The sequence below is a fragment of the Triticum urartu genome, chromosome 2A (genome assembly GCF_056163025.1).
Source record: "Triticum urartu cultivar PI428250 chromosome 2A, HENAU_Tu73, whole genome shotgun sequence".
NCBI classification, from domain to species: Eukaryota; Viridiplantae; Streptophyta; class Magnoliopsida; order Poales; family Poaceae; genus Triticum; species Triticum urartu.
In genome coordinates, this window is record NC_141874.1 from 23,721,198 (window position 1) to 23,740,208 (window position 19,011).

Here is a 19,011-nt window from a genome sequence, read left to right on the forward strand (position 1 = left end):
TTTTGTCATTCTTCAAAATGTAACCAGTTATCAGGATACCAAAGAACTGGCTTGTAGACCTTGTGACAAGGACGTGGTGGTGTGCCCTTGCTGACCTGGGTTTAAATCTTCTGGATCCAATTAAGTTAGGCCAAATCTAGTCGCCCCCCTAAAAATAGAGGCGCAAAACGGCCGAGTAACTTAGTGGAGTATTTTTACTCCACTAAGTTTTGGTCGGACCTAGTCGAACTCCTAAATTTAGCGGAATAAAAAGCAAATTCATAAATTCAACATAAATTCGATTTAAACAACCGAATTTCGACACAATGTATGTAAGCATCCGCCGAAACATAGTCTAGTTTAAAACTAGAGAACTTGAACTTAAAACTAACCATAACTTACATTATAAACCACCAAAGCAAAGTCAATCCTCATATTTATAGAGGGCAAGTAAATTCGCCCGCGAAATCCCACTGCCCATTGGGTCTGGCCCTGTGCTGCTGTCACCCCAGTCAGGGACGATTCTTCGCCATTCTTCAACATCGAAGTCGTTGTCGCGCCGCCATCCTTCTCGTTGTCCGAGAGGACGATGACCTCCCTGTCGGCCGTGCGCTTTGCCTCCGTGAAGATCTTGCGTTCCGCCTCCACCGACTCAGGGTACTGGCCGCGGAGGTCCGTCATGTACTCATCGGCGGTGGCCTTTGGCGTGATGCCCTTCCTCGCCTCCCGGTCCTCCCTAGCCACCGCCGCACTCACCACCCCCATGGCGGCGGGTCGAGCTCGACGCGCGCCAAACCCCACAGGAAGTTGAGGGGAATTCATAGATCGGTAGTGCCAATTAATGGATGCGTCTCACATTCTTTGACAGGGGAGCCAGTACACGGCCTTGGTACCAAAGAACGTAAGAAAGAGCCTCTAAAAGCACGATGGAAGGTAGCTCCTGTGATAGAGGCAAAGGTGTCCCGTCTTTCGATGAGATGGTGACTATCATTTTGGTGAAGTAGACTTTCTTGATCCGACTACAAACGTGCAAGATTCTCCTTTATAGCTCGCCTTCACAATCGGAGCTGCCCTTCATCGACACCGACTATTTGGCAGTTATTAGTGTGGCTTCGAGTGTCTGGTTTTTTTGGAAAAGGAGGATGACCCCGGCCTCTGCATCTGGAAGATGCATGCGTCCATTTTATTAATTATTCTCGAGGACCTTACAAAGTAGGACAACAATATGCCTGAATCCGCCATCTTGGCAACATCTGCCACTACTCCTATCCAAATGACGAAGGGGTGCAACCTAGGCCACATACCCAAACCTCTCACCTAAGCCTAACATCTAAAGCCAGAGGCCCCGATCGAGCCATCTGCCAGGTCCGGGGCTCAGACCGGTCCGACGCACTCATATGTGTTTTCGCCGCCGTCTTCCACTGGTCCATCTTCAGAGCAGATTGAGGTGGCAATCTTGGCAGGTCCTCCGCCATCGATGCCACCACGACGCCAAACGACGACCTCCACCTACGCGAGCCTTGACAGGTTCTTCGCCATTGACGCCGCCACGACGCCAGCCGACGACCTCCACCTACGCGAGTCCATATCCACGCAACGGACGTAAATCCATGCTAGGATAGGGTCGCACCACCGCCGTCGCCCACCACCCACAAGCGCCACCCAACCCCAAGGTTCCCAAAGCGGCGCCTTCAAGAAGGGAACGGCGTCGTGAGTGCCGCCGCCGCTCAACAAAGTTAGGGATTTCGCCCGGGAGACCTAGGGGAAGGTGAAGTGAGGAGATCAGTCCATACCGACGCCTCCAAGGAGGGGAACGGCGCCCTCAGGCGTCGCCGTCGACGCGGCTGGTCAAGGCCGGCCAGGTATTTCGCCCGAACTAGATCCCTGCCACCATCAGCGCCTCCTGTACAGAACCGGCGACCAAGAGGAAGCGCGGCCCGACCAGGCTGGCCCGCACGCCGAACAGGGGAGGAGGGGAGGCGCCAGATCGCGTGCACTGGCCGCCACAAAAGCCGCCGCCGGCTGCCAACGACCATCGGATCGATCCCGCCGCCCTCGCGGCCGGGACACCGGATCCACCGCCTGCACGGCTGCTAGCCGGCCGTGCCTTGCCAATGGAGCCACCGCTACAAATCCGAGCTTCGAGTGTCTAGTGCAGTGATAGCTTCAGCAATGGTCGTCCGCTGTTAAGACGGAGTCGCTTGGTCGAGGGGTCATGATGGAAAAACTTGTGTGTTGCCTCGACGATGTTTTCTTGTTCACGATATGTCATTTTGTCCCAAATGTTGCCATCCTTGACGATAGGTTTATCCGCCAATTATCAGAGCACTTCTTTATTTCTAAGTCAATGGACTATGTATATGGTCTTTGGAAAAAAGAAGTACAAGCAGCTGTTCAGTCCCAACAGCCAACAATGATTGACCGAATCAAATAAGTGGTGATGCGCCAGCATCTAGCTAGTATATATCCATACAAGCTCCTTTCTCTCTCTTTCCTCTCCATTTCCCCGTGGTGCCGACCTCACCCGCCCAGCCCGAAATTGGATGACACTGTCAAGGGGGAAAATCTTTCTGGACAAACTCTAGGGGAGAAACTTTGGAGTTTTCTTATGTGGTAGCGTCAGGAAAATCCGGTTGATGATGCTCTTGTGTCACCTGGACAATAGTGTGGTATAAATTATTTGTGTGATGCGCAGCTTACATAAAAAGGGTTCTTTTACTATAATAAAGCCCTTTTCAGTATGAGGTATTTGTTATCTACTTTTGCAAGTTGTTTGCTAAAGTCATTCGACTATTTTGTCACGATATGATGTTGCATTGTCTGTTCTCACTTCTCAGTCTTTGGTCACTTCTCAGTCCTGCTGTAGTAGGAAAAATTAGTTGCATCATATGGAAAGCAGAGATAAATTGCAGGAGCCCAATAATATGTAGATGCTGGTGACCTTGTTCATGTTTTGTCATTTTTCAAAATGTAACCAGTTATCTGGATACCAAAGAACTGGTTTGTAGACCTAGTGACGAGGAGGTGCCCTTGCTGACCTGGGTTTAAATCTTGTGGGATCGAATTATATTAGGCCAACTCTAGCTGATCCCCTAAAATTAGAGGAGCAAAACGGCGGAGTAAACTCAGTGGAGTATTTTTACTCCACTAAGTTTTGGCCGGGCCTAGTCAAACTCCTAAATTTAGAGAAGTAAAAAAGCAAATTTTCATCAGTCCAAGATAGATTCGATTTAAACAACCGAAATTCGACGTAATGTACATAAGTATGTGCCGAAACATATTCTAGTTTATACCTAAACATGAACTTGAACTTAAAACTAAACATAATTTACATTGTAAACCACCGAAGCATAGTCAAACTAAAACCTTTAATCGTCGGACTTATAGAGGGCAAGTCAGTTCGCCTGCGATAAGTCTGAGAGGAGGATGACCTCCCCGTCGGCCGCGTGCTCTGGCTTCGCGAAGATTTTGCGTTCCGCCTCCACCAGCTCAGGGTACTGGCGGCGGAGGTCTGCCATGTACTCCTCGGGGCTGGCCTCCGCCACGATGCCCTCCCTCGCCGCCAGTCCTCCCTAGCCACTGCCGCACTCACCACTCCCACAGCGCCAGGTCGAGCTCAATGGGTACCAACCCCGACAAGAAGTTGAGGGGAATTCATAGATCGCTAGAGCCAATGAATGCATGCATCTCACATTCTTGGACAAGAGAGGAGCCAGTACACGACCTTGCTACCAAAGATCGTAAGAAAGAGCCCTCTAATGAGGTCATCTACTAAGGGTAGGGTAAAGGACCTGACATCCTGGGCTCATCTAGGGCCCCACACCATCATTAAAAGGTCCCAGGACCATGGAGCATTCGGATGCCCACTTCTGAATATCCACTTGGATGGATTTGTTCACTCGAACGCTTCACTGACAGTCGGCCTCACTCGCCGGCATTTGGACACATAAGGCGAAGAGGCTACACGTGACCTGTAACATTCGAGGAGCATAACGCCAGACTTCAAGTGTAGTTATAGCGGCAGTTACCAGCAATGCTTGTAGAAACTATCCACTTTATCTCCCTTGTAACGTGGCCTTAATGAGGAATGACACACTCTATATAAGCCGCACTCCAGCATCTGTATAGGGGTTCGCAGCCCTATTGTAATCAGACACCACAGATAAAACACAGCCTAAGGGCTCAAGACGTAGGGATTTTACCTCTCCAAGAGGGGTCTGAACTCGTAAAATCCGAGTGTCACACCTGTGTCATAGCTAGGTCGTTCCGCCCCTATTCGTACCTCTTGTACTCATTGTCATATTTGTTGCCTCGAAAGTTGGCACCTGTCGGTGTCAAAACCGGCGGATCTCGGGTAGGGGGTCCCGAACTCTGCGTCAAGGCCGAATGGTAACAGGAGACAAGGGACACGATGTTTTTACCCAGGTTCGGGCCCTCTCGATGGAGGTAATACCCTACTCCTGCTTGATTAATATTGATGATATGGGTAGTACAAGAGTAGATCTACCACGAGATCAAGGAGGCTAAACCCTAGAAGCTAGCCTATGGTATGATTGTTGTATATGGAGTTGATGTCCTACGGACTACAACCCTCCGGTTTATATAGACACCGGATAGGGTTAGGGTTACACAGAGTCGGTTACAATGGTAGGAGATCTTGAATATCTGCATCGTCAAGCTTGCCTTCCACGCCAAGGAAAGTCCCATCCGGACACGGGACGAAGTCTTCAATCTTGTATCTTCATAGTCCTGGAGTACGGCTGAAGGTATAGTCCGGCTACCCGAACACCCCCTAATCCAGGACTCCCTCAGTAGCCCCTGAACCAGGCTTCAATGACGATGAGTCCGGCGCGCAGATTGTCTTCGGCATTGCAAGGCGGGTTCCTCCTCCAAGTCCTTCATAGAAGATTGTAAACACCAAGAGTAGTGTCCGACTCTGCAAAATAAGTTTCCACATATTGCCATAGAGAGAATAATATTAACACAAATCAAATCTGCTGACGTATTCCGCAGTGCGTCATCACACTACGGCCAAGTCCTTTACTCGAATCGTTTTTACTTTTCCACCTCAGCACGTTTTGCGAGGCGGTTTCCTTGGCACGTCTTGTCAAAGCAGAGATCGTGTACCCCTTTTATGGGATTCTCATCAATACGGACGTGGGTAACCCAACCGCGCCATTTATCATGGCGCTTGGGAGGCAAGCGAGTTTTACTAGGCTGGTGGGGACGCACAACCGCATCCGCCCATATAAGGGGATAAGGATCCACCTTTTTACCTACGCCTTCTTCCTCCTTTGCCTATCCATCTCCTGCGCACTCGAGCTCCAGCGCCCAAGCCCGCACTTCCCACCTCAACCTTCTCCAGCAATGTCCGGAGCGGGAGGCAAGTGGATGGTCTCCTCCGCCACGGAGGGCCAAGTCAAGAAGCTAAGGAAGGCCGGATACCTGTCTAAGGACATCGCGCACCGGCTCCCCGAAAAGGGGCAGCTTCTCCCCACCCCAAGTCCCCATGAGAGGGTAGTATTTCTTCCCCACTTCCTCCGCGGACTGGGTTTTCCACTCCACCCATTTGTCCGGGGGCTCATGTTCTACTACGGCCTGAATTTCCACGATCTGGCCCCGAACTTCATCCTCAACATCTCGGCGTTTATCGTCGTGTGCGAGGCTTTCCTCCGCGTCCGCCCTCATTTCGGCCTCTGGCTCAAGACCTTCAACGTCAAGCCCAAGGTGGTGCGCGGCAGCCAGGCGAAGTGCGGAGGCGCCATGGCGGGCAAGATGGCTAACGTCCTATGGTTCGAGGGCTCTTTTGTGGAGACCCTAAAGGGGTGGCAATTCGGGTGGTTTTACATCACCGAGCCACGTGATCCGAAATGGATCGCAGCCCCCGAGTTCCGATCCGGACCCCCCACGCGGCTTATGTCCTGGAAAGAGACGGGCCTGTCATGGGGTGACGAAAAAGAGGTGACCGGATTACAAACATGCATCCAGTCCCTGGTGAACAAGCCAATCCGGCTTGTTAATGTAATCCAGGTTATGCTCGTCCGCCGGATCCTCCCGTGCCAACAACGGGATTTTAATCTGTGGGAGTTCGACCCGGCGCAGCACCAAACCCTTAGCAGGCTCTTCAACATGACGTACGAAGATGCCTGGAAGGTGCTATTCAAGGGCGCCGAGGCTCCCGCATCCGCTTCCGAGGACCGCGGATACAGCTCGCAGCGTCACGCTAGCGAGGTAAGCTATCTTCACCTTTTACAGGATGTCAAGCTTTTTTCATAGTTTGAAACTATGCGGGATCTAAACTTCCTTACCATTGACAGGCTTGGCGGGCAATATCCGGACCGATTAACTGTTCGGCTCCGCTGCCCGAAGACCCAGCCCCAGCTCTACTAGTGAAGCTGCTGGTTCCGGCGCCTTATGTGGTGCCGGAGAAGAAGGCCAAGAAGAAGAAGACCACGAGGACTCGAAAGAGTGCCCGTAACGTGGTGGTGTCGGACTTGTCATCCGACGAGTCCGAGACGCCCTCTTCCCGTGAAAACGAGGAGGAGGAAGAAGAAAACTCCCCCCCCCCCAGCGGAGGGAGGAGAGAAGAGGAAGGCCGCCCCCACGGGGGAGGCCGAGGGGTCTAGGAAAAGGAAGACCCCTCCGCCGGACTACTCCCCCGACGCCGAAGAGGGCGAAGAGGAGTGGCCAAACAGGGCCAAGCGTCCGGCAAAATCGTAAGTTCGGATATCAGAGTAACTCATGATGTTTCTTTGTTGCACAACTTTACCTAATGCCGAACGTAATTATGCAGCCCGCCCCGGGCCGAATTCGATGAATCTTCGGGCGGCTCCCTGGACTCATCGGACGTGAACTCAGTTACGCCCGCTGTCTCCCCCCGCACTACAGACGACACCGAAGTGGCGTCGCGACAAGCTCCGGGGCAGGAGGAGGTGGTCCCGGAGGAGCCGCAAGGCAACCTCCCGGACTCCAGGAGTGAAGGGGATAAGGCCCCCCAGGGCTCCAAGTCCGGCTTTGTGCCGGACACCGCGCCGGAATCTTCCACAGTTCCGGACAGCGGTAGGCGAACTCCTTCCAAGAGGAGCAAGCCTTCTGAGTCGGCGGCCTCCGTCCAACCGGAGGTGCCGGACAATCTGCTGGAGGTGCTTGGCGGTGCCTCCATCGACGAGGGGCACCGTACTATTATGAGTACGGTGATCCAGAAGGTTCGGTCTGCCAAGAGCGGACTGAATGAAACTTGCGCTAGCCTTCTAACAGGCTTCGAGGTAAGTAAAAATATGTAAAAATATTACTGCATAGACATTAGCCCCTGATGCTCTGTTTGGCATTCGGAAAGAAAATCCGAATAGAGGATCTATTAAATTTCGCAGGAGTCTAAAAAAAGAGTCAATATGCGTATGCAGGCTTCGCTGCTATCCACCGCCGCACTGACTGTGGAGGTGGGTGTCCTGAAGCAGGACCTCGAGCGGACCGAGCAAGAGCTCGGCCTTGCCAAGCGGCGGCTCGAGGAGAAAGAAGGTAAGAAATACCTTACAGAAAAAGTGCCTATAAAAAGGCATGATTGCAAAAAAAATAACAGGATTGTACTGCTTATTGTAGGGGCCACGACTGAGGTGGCGACCCTTAAGCAGGCGCTGTCTGAGGCCGAAAAGAAAACGGCCGTGGAGCGACCGAGTGAGACAGACTTGGGGCTCAGGTTGGCGAGGTGCAGCAAGAGCTTCAGGCTCTCATGAAAAAACATGAGAGTTTGTAGCTTGAGTCAAAGGCGCAAGCATCCGAGCTCGCGACGGCCCTTGAGACTGCCAAGTCTGCCAAGGCCGAAGCCCAAAAAGCCCTCCAAGAGTTGGAGGAGATGAGGAAGATAGCAGCGGGTAAGGCATTCTTTATGCAAAGCAGAAATATAAAAGTAAACTACTTGTTACATACCCGAATCCGGAGCTCTCCAGGGGCATTCGCAGATCTTCCCCGCAGCGTATCCGACGCCGCCGCATTCTACCGAGCTGAAGAGGGCAGCTCGACGGAGAAGGTGTTCTGGTCTCAGTATTCTGAGGCCGGACACCCTGTGCCCTTGAGCGACCAGCTGAAACAGCTGGTCGAGCTCCACAAGGCGGCCGAACAGGCCATGAAGGGCTTCATAGTTCGGCTGTGCCCGGAGAGGCCCTGCCTGGGAGCTATTTTGGGCTGGTGCGGCGGCTGGTGGAGGCCTGTCCGAGGCTCGAGGTCATCAAGCGCTCCATCTGCATCGAAGGTGCCCGTCGGGCCCTTGCCCGTGCAAAGGTGCACTGGGGTAAGCTGGACGGTGAGAAGCTTGTGAAGGACAGGCCGCCGCCCGGGAAGGAGCATCGCAAGCCCGAGAACTACTACAAGGATGTTCTTGCAGGTGCCCGCCTTGTGGCGGATGAATGTACCAAGGATGTGATTTTTGAATGAACTCGCTCGTGTTTATCCTGTGCACTGAAAACTTGTCCATATGTGCTAAGCAATGCTTATTGAATTTAAAATATTACTTTCTGTGCGGCCGTTTATCAAAAAATTGAGAGATGTCCAGTCGTTGGCTTCTACCCCCATGCCACTAGTGCTGGGGTGTTCGGGATAAACCTGAGCGCTCTTTTTCCCATAGTTGGGTCCTTCGAGGGAGGCGCTCAGCACAACGAACCAGGCAATCGGACTATAATGCTTGAACACTCTCACTTAGCCATAGAACTCTATAATTTTAAATTTCGGCGAAGCCCCTAGTTCGGAAGACCGAGTTCGGGGCGCTATCCACGCCTTGGCCGGACAAAGCCAGCTCCTCGCTCGAAGCGGCATAAGTCTTTAGGGACTCGAAAAACCTCTCGAACAGCGACCGGTCTCTCGCCTCATCATGACAGTCAGTTTTAGCTTTCTCCACTGAGGTGCTTAACCCAGCTGAACCGGGGCACAATCGCAGTGGTTCTCCTAGTGCTACCTTAGCCGATATAGCGGAACGTAAGGCACCAAAACATAGGAGCCGGGAAAACCCAACTATTGACCCAAATCATGATTCGGAGCCGATGCATATAGTGCTATAAGTTCGGGGTGCCGCACATGTGAAAGTGTACGGACTTCTCACACCATAATGAGGGGTACTGAAGCCCCTGGCGTGTTTGCCGTACCATGGTGTACGGGTGCAATCATGTCATTTAATAAACATATATGTGAAAAGAGGATAATGCAAAAAATAGACAAAAAGCTATGCATTGTTTATAGAGAGGCTATTTATCAAAGCCGAACGATACAAATAGTGCGATAAGCAAAAAGATATTGGACTATTTAACATGTCCTGACCAGGGGCAGGCCGCGGCATTGTATTCAAAACAGATATACTGCTCGTAACAGAGACCACCTGAGAGTTCCATAATGCGGCATGGCTTGTCCATCTCCCTGGATCTTGCATCGTTTGTGCGGCAGTCGAATTGCCGAACAGGTCGTCCGAAGTATGGAGTCCTGAAAGTAAGAAAAAATTAAAAAAAAATCCGGCAGCCCCTAGTACGTTTTAAACCGTATTTTGGGCGTGCCGTTATTGTGCCCCTTCCCCTGTGCCCATGGTATTTCAAGGGCATAGTTATGTACTTGAGGCACTGGTTTCGCTATGTCGCGAGAGCTGGGGTTGGGGCCGCATTGCTACGCTTGCTCAGAGCATGCCAGGTGGTCCTGCTGTGGGTTACTCCGGGCGCGCTTGGCAGTGTCTAGCTTTTTAACGGCCGGATTGGAGAATTGCCTAAGAAGGCTACTTTGTACTTCCGCTGCGAGAGCCGCCGTGTGCTCCTCCATACGAAGGGAGCGTTCGGTGTTTCCGTTGACCGTGATTACTCCTCGAGGGCCTGGCATCTTGAGCTTGAGATACGCGTAGTGCGGCACCGCATTGAACTTGGCGAATGCGGTTCGTTCGAGCAGGGCGTGATAGCCACGGCGAAATGGGACTATATCGAAGATTAGCTCTTCGCTTCAGAAATTGTCCGGGGATCCGAAGACCACGTCAAGTGTTACTGAGCTTGTACAGTTGGCTTCTACACCTGGTATAACGCCTTTAAAGATCGTTTTTGTGGGCTTAATCCTTGAGGGATCTATGCCCATTTTCCGCACTGTATCCTGGTAAAGCAGGTTCAGGCTACTGCCGCCGTCCATGAGGACTCTTGTGAGATGAAATCCGTCGATGATTGGGTCGAGAACCAATGTGGAGAAGCCGCCATGACGGATGCTAGTGGGATGGTCCCTTCGATCAAAAGTGATCGGGCAGGAGGACCATGGGTTGAACTTTGGGGCGACTGGCTCCATCGCGTATACGTCCCGTAGCGCACGCTTCCACTCCCTCTTGGGAATGTGGGTTGCATATATCATGTTCACCGTCCGCACTTGTGGGGGAAAGCCCTTTTGTCCATTGTTGTTCGGCGGCCTGGGCTCCTCCTCGTCGTAGCTGTGCAGCCCCTTGTCTTTGTTTTCGGCTCTTAACTTGCCTGCCTGCTTGAACACCCAACAATCCCTGTTAGTGTGATTGGCTGGCCTTTCGGGGGTGCCATGTATCTGGCACAAGCGGTCGAGTATTCGGTCCAAACTGGACGGGCCCTGAGTATTCTTTTTGAATGGCTTTTTCCGCTGACCGGATTTATAGCCTCTGAATCCGGCATTTACTGCCATGTCTTCATTTCTGTCGCTGCTAACGCGGCGTTTTTGCTTATTCCGATGTGTCCTGCCACTTTTGTCCTTGGTATCCGAATTACCAGGGTTCTTTGATAAGTTGTTACTGCGAGCTAGCCAGCTGTCTTCTCCCGCGCAAAAGCGGGTCATGAGTGTCGTGAGGGCTGCCATAGATTTTGGCTTTTCCTGTCCCAGGTGCCGGGCAAGCCACTCGTCGCGGATGTTATGCTTGAAGGCTGCTAGGGCCTCTGTGTCAGGACAGTCGACTATCTGGTTTTTCTTTGTTAGGAACCGTGTCCAGAATTGCCTGGCCGATTCCTCTTGCTGCTGAATTATGTGTCTTAAGTCGTCGGCATCCGGTGGTCGCACGTAAGTGCCCTGGAAGTTGTCGAGGAATGCGGCTTCCAGGTCCTCCCAAGAACCGATTGAGTCTGCTGGCAAGCTGTTAAGCCAATGCCAGGCCGGTCCTTTAAGTTTGAGCGGGAGGTATTTGATGGCGTGTAGATCATCGCCGCGTGCCATGTGGATGTGAAGGAGATAATCCTCGATCCATACCGCCGGATCTGTTGTGCCATCGTATGATTCGATGTTTACAGGTTTGAAACCCTCTGGAATTTTATGATCCATTACTTCATCCATGAAGCATAGCGGGTGTGCGGCGCCTCTGTACTGGGCTATATCACGACGCAGCTCGGAAGAGCTATGTCTGTTGTGTTCGGCCCGGCCAGATTTGTTGTATCCGGAGTGAAGATCATCGTCACGTGCCGTAGGGCGCCTGCGCGATCCATAGATCGATCTTGTTTGTCTTGCCTTGTCCTCCAATACATCTCGCAGGTCTGGCGCATTTTCCCGTGCCTTAGTTGAGCGGCGTCGGGACATGGCTTGGGTGGAGGGCCGAGAGGCCTCTCTGTCGTGGCCACGAGGGTGGCCGGTCTGTCATGTCGTGCGCTGGTGATGTAGGTGCTTCCTCCTTTGATCGGGGTAGTGGCCTGCGCTTTGGGTAACTCTTGGAGGGGCGTTCGAGTTCATACTCTTCGGCCGCAAGGACTTCAGTCCATTTGTCAGCTAGCAAATCTTGGTCAGCTCTAAGCTGTTGCTGCTTTTTCTTGAGGCTGCTTGCCGTGGCTAAAAGCCTGCATTTGAAACGCTCTTGTTCGGCGGGGTCTGATGGTATGACGAATTCATCGTCATCGAGGCTTGCCTCGTCTTCGGAGGGAGGCATATAGTTATCATCCTTGACCTCTCGGTCTGCCGCTCTCTCATGAGGGCTGGATTCTCCATCTTCCTGTGCCGAATCTTGCTGGGGTGGGTGCTCTTTGGCGCTATCCGGGGCAGTATTATCTCCCGTGCCGGAATCACCGTTTTTGCTTTGGCGGGATTTAGAGCGGCGCCGCTGACGCCGGCGCTTTGGCTGTTTCTTGGAGGTGTCACCCCCCGCTGTTCCATCGCCATCTCCATCTTTTGGAGTATCCACCATATATATGTCATATGACGAGGTGGCCTTCCAGCGCCCTAGAGGTGCTGGTTCCTGTTCGTTTCCTACATCGTCGTCCATACCGTCGATGTCTTCGGAGAAGAAGTCAATCATGTCGGTTAAATCGTTGACAGTGGCTACAAAGTGGGTGGTAGGTGGGCTTTGAACTTCTTCATCGTCCGTATCCCATCCTCGCTGACCGTAATCCGGCCAGGGCTCTCCTGATAAAGAGAGAGACTTGAGAGAATTCAGGATGTTGCCAAAAGGCGAGTGCTGAAAGATGTCCGCGGCGGTGAACTCCATTATCGGCGCCCAATCGGATTCGATTGGCAGGGGCGCGGGGGGTTCGGAGTCCAGGGAGGAGTCCGGATCCTCGGAGTCACGGGTCATGCAGAGTGCGGGGCTGGCGTTCGGCTCGATCGCCTTTGAGATCGCAGCCCCCGAGGTGACGTCCAACCGCTCATCCTCAATTGGCGCAATAGGCTCCGAGTTAGGGGTCGGAACCGGTGTGTGTGCGGCCTCCAGGACACTGTCCGGAGGCAGAGCTAGATCATGCCCCTCGAGATAGTGCGGCGCGCTTGGCCGTGGCTCGAACCCGTCGAAGATCAAGTCTCCGCGGATGTCAACCGTGTAGTTTAAGCTTCCAAACCTGACTTGATGGCCAGGGGCGTAGCTTTCGATCTGCTCCAGGTGGCCAAGCGAATTGGCCCGCAGTGCGAAGCCGCCGAAGACGAAGATCTGTCCGGGGAGAAAAGTCTCACCCTGGACCTCATCGTTGTTGATGATCAAGGGAGCCATCGGGCCTAAAGGCGCGACACAGAGGAACTCTCAATGAAAGCACCAATGTCGGTGTCAAAACCGGCGGATCTCGGATAGGGGGTCCCGAACTGTGCGTCAAGGCCGGATGGTAACAGGAGACAAGGGACATGATGTTTTTACCCAGGTTCGGGCCCTCTCGATGGAGGTAATACCCTACTCCTGCTTGATTAATATTGATGATATGGGTAGTACAAGAGTAGATCTACCACGAGATCAAGGAGGCTAAACCCTAGAAGCTAGCCTATGGTATGATTGTTGTATATGGAGTTGATGTCGTACGGACTACAACCCTCCGGTTTATATAGACACCGGATAGGGTTAGGGTTACACAGAGTCGGTTACAATGGTAGGAGATCTTGAATATCCGCATCGCCAAGCTTGCCTTCCACGCCAAGGAAAGTCCTATCCGGACACGGGACGAAGTCTTCAATCTTGTATCTTCACAGTCCTGGAGTCCGGCCGAAGGTATAGTCCGGCTACCCGAACACCCCCTAATCCAGGACTCCCTCAGCACCCACCGTGGGGTTGTGCGTCTAGCGATTTCCGGCACAGGTGGAATTGGCTGTGAGATGGTTTTTAGCGGTGATATCGGATTCGGCGCCCTCAGCTTCATCGCCGGCGACTCGGCGTGGCTTCAGGAAGCCCTTGGATGCGGAGTCGCTACCCATCCATGACGGAACAAACTTCCGTGCATCTTCGTATGGAGTCCTCCTCCGACAGCCGTCGGACCTGTACCGAGCGGCACCCCTCCTTCCCACTTGACGCCATTGCAAACGCTCCGGGCGTTCATGGCTCTAGCGTTGGGTCAAGCACGCCGTGGCCCTTCAAATTGCGTCTAAGCAGGTGGCGGTGCTCAAACCTGATGAGCCCACCCTCGATCCCTTCGCATGTCTCTCCACGAGGATTCCATGGATGAATCCAAGTGCGAGAGTATTGAGTCCACTGTAGAGGTTCTTATGGCCGGCACGGAGCACAGTCCTCCCGGATTCATAGGTGCTCACAATGACCTTGAGGGTACATCGCCCGGCCGTGCCAATGATGGCCTAGGGAATGACCTTTGGAACAACGAGTCGTATGTTTGCCAGCCTCTCACTCGGGAGCAGAGGGAAGAGCTGAGACAAAGGAATGAGCGGGCCTTGTTCACTTCGATCACAGGGACGACTCTTGAGGCTATGGCCTTGGAATCAACGCGTTTGGCAATTGTGGCCGAGCGCGAGCGCCTCGAGCGGCTGCAGAAGTCACTTCATGATCGCATTCGTCAACAACGCAGCTCCAATCAGAGGCGAAGGCAGTTGATTCCGAACAACCAGCTACAAAATTACCAAGTGCTTCACACTCCGCTACAAAACTTGGAGCTGGTACAAGGCTACAAGCATCACACACTACTAGGAAAAACACTACCAGTAGCGTAGGATCACGCACTACTAGGAAAAACACTACCAGTAGCGTAGGTTTTTTGCATACCAGTAGCGTGGGTACCCGCGCTACTACTATGACGCTACAACTAACTTTTAGCGGTAGCGCGTTTTTTACCTCACGCTACAGCTAAAAAAGTTAGTAGTAGCGCGGTGCCACCCACGCTACCACTATTCCACACCTATGCTACTACTATCTAAGTACTAGTGGCGCCCCATTTACACCTACGCTACTACTATCCAAGTGCTAGTAGCGCCACATTTTTCCTCCACGCTACAACTAACTAACAAGAATTTTTTTAAAAAAAAAGTCAGACGCAGTATTCATGGATGGAAATTAAGACACGGCCAGTGCAACACAGAACCATCTTAGCACTTGCAGGATTCATGGATACAACATTGAACATATCAACTCAAGATCCCATTTAACATTAGATGCAAACAACTAGACCACTTCTCTAGATGTATCTACCAAGGCTCGGAGTTCAAACATCGGTGGATCCCAGCACTCCCTCCCGCCGGACGGTGGTGTCGAGGTCCTCCACCGCGGCGACCTTCGACGTCGTAATGACCTGGACGATCATCTGTGCGGCGCGGTCGCCGAGCTTCACGATGAAGTCCGTCTCCGAGTGGTTGAAGAGCACGACGCTCACCAGGCCGCAGTAGTGAAGGAAATATGCCCTAGAGGCAATAATAAAGTTATTATTTATTTCCTTATATCATGATAAATGTTTATTATTCATGCTAGAATTGTATTAACCGGAAACATAATACATGTGTGAATACATAGACAAACAGAGTGTCACTAGTATGCCTCTACTTGACTAGCTCGTTAATCAAAGATGGTTATGTTTCCTAACCATGGACAAAGAGTTGTTATTTGATTAACGGGATCACATCATTAGATGAATGATCTAATTGACATGACCCATTCCATTAGCTTAGCACCCGATCGTTTAGTATGTTGCTATTGCTTTCTTCATGACTTATACATGTTCCTATGACTATGAGATTATGCAACTCCCGTTTGCCGGAGGAACACTTTGTGTGCTACCAAACGTCACAACGTAAATGGGTGATTATAAAGGAGCTCTACAGGTGTCTCCAAAGGTAGATGTTGGGTTGGCGTATTTCGAGATTAGGATTTGTCACTCCGATTGTCGGAGAGGTATCTCTGGGCCCTCTCGGTAATGCACATCACATAAGCCTTGCAAGCATTACAACTAATGAGTTAGTTGCGAGATGATGTATTACGGAACGAGTAAAGAGACTTGCCGGTAACGAGATTGAACTAGGTATTGGATACCCACGATCGAATCTCGGGCAAGTAACATACCGATGACAAAGGGAACAACGTATGTTGTTATGCGGTCTGACTGATAAAGATCTTCGTAGAATATGTAGGAGCCAATATGGGCATCCAGGTCCCGCTATTGGTTATTGACCGGAGATTTGTCTCAGTCATGTCTGCATTGTTCTCGAGCCGTAGGGTCCGCACGCTTAACGTTACGATGACAGTTATTATGAGTTTATGCATTTTGATGTAGCGAAGTTAGTTCGGAGTCCCGGATATGATCACGGACATGACGAGGAGTCTCGAAATGGTCGAGACATAAAGATTGATATATTGGATGACTATATTCGGACACCGGAAGTGTTCCGGGTGATTTCGGATAAAACCGGAGTGCCGGAGGGGTTACCGGAACCCCCCGGGGAAGTAATGGGCCTTATTGGGCCTGAGGGGAGAGAGAGGGCAGCAGCCCATGAGGTGGCGCCCCCCCCCCATGGGGATTCCGAATTGGACTAGGGAGGGGGGGCGGCCCCTCTTTCCCTCTCCCTCTCCCTCTCTTTCCTTCCCCCTCTTGTTTCCTAGTTGGACTAGGAAAGGGGAGTCCTACTCCCACTAGGAGGAGGACTCCCCCTCCCTTGGCGCACCCCATAGGGCCGGCCGGCCTCCCCCTTGCTCCTTTATATACGGGGGCAGGGGGGCACCCTAGGACACACAAGTTGATCATTGTGATCGTTCCTTAGCCGTGTGCGGTGCCCCCCTCCACCATATTCCACCTCGGTCATATCGTTGCAGTGCTTAGGCGAAGCCCTGCGCCGGTAGAACATCTTCATCGTCACCACGCCATCGTGCTGACGGAACTCATCCCTGAAGCTTTGCTAGATCGGAGCCCGGGGAGCGTCATCGAGCTGTACGTGTGCTAAGAACTCGGAGGTGCCGGAGTAACGGTGCTTGGATCGGTCGGATCGGGAAGACGTACGACTACTTCCTCTACGTTGCGTCAACGCTTCCGTTGCAGTCTACGAGGGTACATAGACAACACTCTCCCCTCTCGTTGCTATGCATCACCATGATCTTGCGTGTGCGTAGGAATTTTTTTGAAATTACTACGAAACCCAACAGTGGTATCAGAGCCTAGGTTTTATGGTTTGATGTTATTTGCACGAGTAGAACACAAGTGAGTTGTGGGTGATATAAGTCATACTGCCTACCAGCATGTCATACTTTGGTTCGCGGTATTGTTGGATGAAGCGGCCCGGACCAACATTACGCGTACGCTTACGCGAGACCGGTTCTCCCGACGTGCTTTGCACAGAGGTGGCTTGCGGGTGTCCGTTTCTCCAACTTTAGTTGAACCGAGTGTGGCTACGCCCGGTCCTTGCGAAGGTTAAAACGACATCAACTTGACAAACTATCGTTGTGGTTTTGATGCGTAGGTGAGATTGGTTCTTGCTTAAGCCCGTAGCAGCCACGTAAAACTTGCAACAACAAAGTAGAGGACGTCTAACTTGTTTTTATAGGGCATGTTGTGATGTGATATGGTCAAGACATGATGCTAAATTTTATTGTATGAGATGATCATGTTTTGTAACCGAGTTATCGGCAACTGGCAGGAGCCATATGGTTGTCGCTTTATTGTATGCAATGCAATCGCGATGTAATGCTTTACTTTATCACTAAGCGGTAGCGATAGTCGTGGAAGCATAAGATTGGCGAGACGACAACGATGCTACGATGGAGATCAAGGTGTCGCGCCGGTGACGATGGTGATCATGACAGTGCTTCGGAGATGGAGATCACATGCACAAGATGATGATGGCCATATCATATCACTTATATTGATTGCATGTGATGTTTATCTTTTATGCATCTTATCTTGCTTTGATTGACGGTAGCATTATAAGATGACCTCTCACTAAATTATCAAGAAGTGTTCTCCCTGAGTATGCACCGTTGCCAAAGTTCGTCGTGCCCAGACACCACGTGATGATCGGGTGTGATAAGCTCTACGTCCATCTACAACGGGTGCAAGCCAGTTTTTGCACACGCAGAATACTCAGGTTAAACTTGACGAGCCTAGCATATGCAGATATGGCCTCGGAACACGGATACCGAAAGGTCGAGCATGAATCATATAGTAGATATGATCAACATAATGATGTTCACCGTTGAAAGCTAATCCATTTCACGTGATGATCGGTTATGGTTTAGTTGATTTGGATCACGTAATCACTTAGAGGATTAGAGGGATGTCTATCTAAGTGGGAGTTCTTAAGTAATATGATTAATTGAACTTAAATTTATCATGAACTTAGTCCTGATAGTATCTTGCTTATGTATGTTTGATTGTAGATAGATGGCCCGTGCTGTTGTTCCGTTGAATTTTAATGCGTTCCTTGAGAAAATAAAGTTGAAAGATGATGGTAGCAATTACACGGACTGGGTCTGTAACTTGAGGATTATCCTCATTGTTGCACAGAAGAATTATGTCCTGGAAGCACCGCTGGGTGCCAGGCCTGCTGCAGGAGCAACACCAGATGTTATGAACGTCTGGCAGAGCAAAGCTGATGACTACTCGATAGTTCAGTGTGCCATGCTTTACGGCTTAGAATCGGGACTTCAATGACGTTTTGAACGTCATGGAGTATATGAGATGTTCCAGGAGTTGAAGTTAATATTTCAAGCAAATGCCCGGATTGAGAGATATGAAGTCTCCAATAAGTTCTACAGCTGCAAGATGGAGGAGAACAGTTCTGTCAGTGAGCATATACTCAAAATGTCTGGGTATAATGATCACTTGATTCAATTGGGAGTTAATCTTCCAGATGATTGCGTCATTGACAGAATTCTCCAATCACTGCCACCAAGCTACACGAGCTTCGTGATGAACTATAATATGCAAGGGATGAATAAGACTATTCCCGAGCTCTTGGCAATGCTGAAAGCTGCGGAGGTAGAAATCAAGAAGGAGCATCAAGTGTTGATGGTCAACAAGACCACTAGTTTCAAGAAAAGGGGCAAAGGGAAGAAGAAGGGGAACTTCAAGAAGAACAGCAAGCAAGTTGCTGCTCAAGAGAAGAAACCCAAGTCTGGATCTAAGCCTGAAATTGAGTGCTTCTACTGCAAGCAGACTGGCCACTGGAAGCGGAACTGCCCCAAGTATTTGGCGGATAAGAAGGATGGCAAGGTGAACAAAGGTATATGTGATATACATGTTATTGATGTGTACCTTACTAGAGCTCGCAGTAGCACCTGGGTATTTGATACTGGTTCTGTTGCTAATATTTGCAACTCGAAACAGAGACTACGGATTAAGCGAACAATGGCAAAGGACGAGGTGACGATGCATGTAGGAAATGGTTCCAAAGTCGATGTGATTG